General features: G+C 38.8%; 1 non-coding gene across 1 annotated transcript; it reads right to left on the reverse strand.

Moving 5' to 3' along the window:
- Positions 1–3036: 3036 nt before the first annotated feature.
- Positions 3037–3193, reverse strand: LOC115873693. The gene has a single exon (XR_004048574.1). It is a non-coding gene; the product is annotated as a U1 spliceosomal RNA (small nuclear RNA).
- Positions 3194–4691: the final 1498 nt, after the last annotated feature.

Consider the following 4691-nt stretch of genomic DNA (forward strand, 5'->3'; position numbering starts at 1 on the left):
GAGAATGATGAGGGTAACGAATGTACAAATGTGCTTTATACAATTGATGTGTGATTGGTGATAAGAGTTGCATGAGCCCCCAATAAAATATTTTTTAAAACAACCAAAAATACCAGCGACTATCAGATTAGCAGCCTAACTTATAACCCACTACATATGTCACCAAGTCTCCTTTGGAGACACAGAGGCCAGGAATTCAAATCCATTCATCAAATACCTACACAGTAATGAAGAGAAGCTGCTAGCTATTGAGGATCTTGGCCGGCTGAAGGAGATGGACCAGGAGAAGTGAGTGGCCTCAAAGAGGGTCTGGGTGAGATGAAACTGATCAAGAATCCTAGTCACCTTTGTGTGATTTAAGCGTGGGTCTACCCCTGTAAAGTTACAGTCTCAGAAACCACAGGAGCAGTTCTACCCTGCCTATAGGGTTACTAAGAGTGGGAATCAAGTCAATGGCAGAGAGTTTGGGTTTTATTTTGTTTTTTTGCTTTAGATGCACGCTTCCCCCCAACACCAAAAAAAAAAATGAGCATCGTCTTGATCTTTGATTTCACTTGACGAGCTTTGGGGGGTAGAGGGGGCAAGGTGATGATGGCATCTTCCACTGGTTTGACTGATGTTTGGTTTCTGGGTCTTAAGAATAGCACCAAGTCTCATCACCAGTAATGACCTTGGGGGAACAAAAGTCTGGGTCCCTTTGGAGTGTCTTTTCAAAGCACGACATGTTTCTACTCGACACTCTTTTCCCTGATCAGTCCGGAAATGAGGCACAAATTTCACAGCAACCCTTCTTATTCTCAAATCTTCCCTTAAATGGTCCATTCTTGTGTCGATCTTCAAGCACACAAGTGCACGAATTTTGTGCACTTTTTCATCCATTCAGGAAGTTGACAGATGTCCAGAGCAAGGTTTGCCATTAATCGACATTTCACCTTTTTTGAAAACCATTCATACACTTGAGTTTTTCCCATAGCGCTGTCTGTGTAAGCTGTGTTCAACATCACAACAGTTTCTGCGGTATTTTTCCCAAGCAGGAAACACAATTTCATAGCCGCACACTGTTCTCTTAAATCAGCCATCACAAAAAATGAGATTCGAGCAAAACTGCCTTTATGAAAAAATTCACTGTGACCAGAGAGAACCTTCCCAGGTGACGTCATTGGGTGCTACCTCAGAGCGAGTTGCTTGATGCTTGCCTAGCGAGAAAAATGCATACTATGAACGCTCCACCCAGAGGAGCGTTTTTATGTTTTTTGGGGGGGGTATCTCCTTGTAAGGCCAGCACTTTGAACCCACTAGAGGTTCTGCAGAAGATGAGGCTTTTTGCACCAATAAAGATTCAGAAATCCACTGCATCAGACCTACTCTGTCCTATAACATCATGAGAGAGAACAGACTCAGAGGCAGTTAAAGCATGGATATACCATGCCCCGGGCAGTACACTAGTTAACAGAATTAGAGACCCTGCTCCCACGGAACTCAGAAGTCTAGTCGAATTGTACAATACTAAGTATTATAATGAGTTCCGGTGCCACAATGGATTTAGTGTTAGGATGAGGTCTGAGGTTTAAACCCACCAGTGGCTCCTTAAGTTAAAGATGAGGCTGTCTGCTCCCCTAAAGATTCCGTCTCCAAAATCCTCAGAAGCACCTCTACTCTGACCTACTCTGACCTTATTAAATTGGAATTCAATTGCAGTAGGTTAAGCATTCTAGTACTTGGAGGGCCCTAGGGCCAGCTGTGATGAATAGAACACAGAAGTTCAGGTCTGTCCACTTAAAACCCAGTTGTTAAGCTGTGATACCCAGGCCATATGAAAGAGCTAATAAGAGGCCCAAGGCCCAAGTCAACAGCACCAGTTAGTTACCAGTTGCTAGCTAGAGCAGGTGAGTCACCAAGCAAGCTATACTGGAAGAAGGACCAGATTAATCCATTAGGACCCTAACACTGACCATCTGTGGTGTTGCCTCCTTTTTGGAATGACGTATGACAATTTTACACATGTATACATGTAAGTATATACATATATATGGACTTTAAAATGTCGTGGGGAAAATTCATTATCTTTTAATTCCATGTAGCCACAAACTTTAAGAGTGTGTATATGTATGTGTGCATATGTATGTGTGCATATGTATATATATATATAATATCACAAACAGCTAGTAATCTATGATGTAATGCCTTTTTAAATAAAAAGCCCACCTACTATCAAGTTGATTCTGACTCATACCAACCCTATACAGGGTTTCTGTGTAAATCTTTAAAGGAGCAAACAGCCTCATCTTTTTTCTTTCTCTCTCTCAAATCAACTGGTGGGCTTGAACTGCCCTCCTTGTAGTTGGCAGGCCAACACCTAACCCATATCACCAGATAAGCAGGCTTTTGAAACAGACTATTGTTGCTGACCTCACAATTGTTAAGGTTAGGTACTGTCAGTGGGTTCCGACCTATAGAGACTCAACGTACAACAGAACACAACATCACCCAGTCTTGCCTCACCCTCACAATTGTCATGTTTGAACTTATTGTCCCAGCCATTGTGCCAATCCATCTCATGAAGGGTCTTCCTCTTGTGAGGAATGTGAATACAGATTTCATCAGAGCTTTCAGACTAAGAACAAATTATGAAGAAGGAATAGGCTGTCTACTTCTGAGAAATTAGTCACTGAAAACCGTAAGAAAATGCACTATTAGTCATCGAATGCACAAGGTGGCAAATGCAATTTTAGCAGAATGAGACAAAATGGAGTATACAATTTTTAGTAGATGTGGGGTACTAACATTTTTATGGTATATCACATTTCTTTTTTTAAATTTTTAAAATATATTTTTCTGTTTAAAATCATTTTATTGGGGGCTCATACAAACTCTTATCACAATCCATAAAAAAGTATTCCACATATTTTACAACAGAGTAAATGTATCAGTTGTTTCAATTATAAATGAAATTTCTGATCTTCCACAATGAAAAATGGACTCTTACCAAATTTGCCTTAAATGGCTACTTAAATTTTTATTTTATAAAAATTTGGGGTTTTTAATAATAAATGGTATAACAAGTGAACCAATTACCCCCACCCCCACCCCCCTTGGGGAACTCGCAGGGGTCAGTACATCTGGGTGCAATGGATGAGCCTTGCTCTGGGAAACCATCTTTGTGATCATGGTATCTCCCCTGCCAGGTAAGTATCAGTGAACAAATGAAAAGTCCTAAAATGTAATGATCAGACAACAAACATTACAATTTACTATATTTTAGTTACACGTGCCTAGTCATTACATAGTAAAATTTTCAGTTGCATGCTTTCACAACACACTGGTGTATGGTAGCATTGTCATAGGGTTGGTCTCTGCATGTAAAAAAATCTATTTTCCAAATGCCACCTAAGTAGTTGTGGTAGTTATATAATCGTTTGTCCATTTGAGAGGAGGATTTAGAGTGAAGGGTGGATTCTAGCCTGAAAATCAGGTCAGAGCCAATGAGGCCTCTGTGTGGGCAGAATTTTCTCCTGAGGATTGGGGAACTATTGTATTCCTCCTTGGAGGAAAGAGACTCCCCCCTTCCTCCACCCACCTAATGGCCTGTGATCATCCCTCATTGAGCATCATTGCATGTGTTTAGTGAGTCTGAAGAGGGCTCTACAGATTAGTATCGGACATATGGGCTAATATTGGACTTGATCTGGACTGGGCTGGGATGTTTTCTTAATGTACAATTACTCTTTATACAAAGCTTTCTTATACACATGTGTATCTATGAATTTCTCTAGTCTACCCAGACTAACATAGTAGTGAAGTATATAATCTGCAATTTCTTCACTAATCTGACTTATTTTTTTAAAATGTTTACTCTTTTATGAATGGAATTTTTTTAATACCAGTATGACTTTTTAAATTGTTTAACAAGTTTTGCTTCTATTGGAATTAAGTCTTAACTGATGGGTCTGAGAAAGATCAGGAGTGGAGTTATAAACTGAAACATCACGCTATCCTCATATCCTTGAAGAAAGCTGAACTTCCTTAGTGAAGCTTATTATTTACATGATGTGTAATGTAACCTTACAGGTTAGGTTGTTTTTTCCTATGTTACCATGTTTTGAGATAGCTCCCCCAAATTCCATTTTGCAGGGACCCCAACACTCATTACTTCTTAGGAGAAGATAGTCCACATTCAGTGATTGTTAAAATGACAGCAAGAATACCTTGCAGAAACAGCTTCCTAATATCAATGTTCTTCATTAAGCTTTCTGCTCATGAGTTAAGCCAAAGTCATGCCTTCAGTTTATATATGACACTATATAATCTCTATGAATTGTTTTCATGATTAATCATATTTGAGTTTTTAATCGGTACCATAGAGCACATTTCCTTCAAAAAAGTTAGCTTTGTACCCCAGAAGTGTATTCTTTATCACCCAGGAATTTCAACATGAATTATCAAATGATCCACTGTGATGATGAACTATCATGTTGTTCATTTGATCCAGTAACATAGAGAAAAATTATTTCATAAATCACAATCTATATTCCTATTATTTATAGAGTCTATTGGTACATCAACTCAGGTTCTAAAAGAGTTTTACTTTCTACGCCATTATTTTTTTTTTCACTTATTTTTTTTTTAATTGGGGCTCATACAATTCATCACAATACATAGATCAATTGTGTAAAGCACATCTATACATTTGT

The sequence above is a fragment of the Echinops telfairi genome, unplaced genomic scaffold (genome assembly GCF_000313985.2).
Source record: "Echinops telfairi isolate 266 unplaced genomic scaffold, ASM31398v2 ScPeMD7_7469;HRSCAF=8507_0, whole genome shotgun sequence".
Taxonomy (NCBI): Eukaryota; Metazoa; Chordata; class Mammalia; order Afrosoricida; family Tenrecidae; genus Echinops; species Echinops telfairi.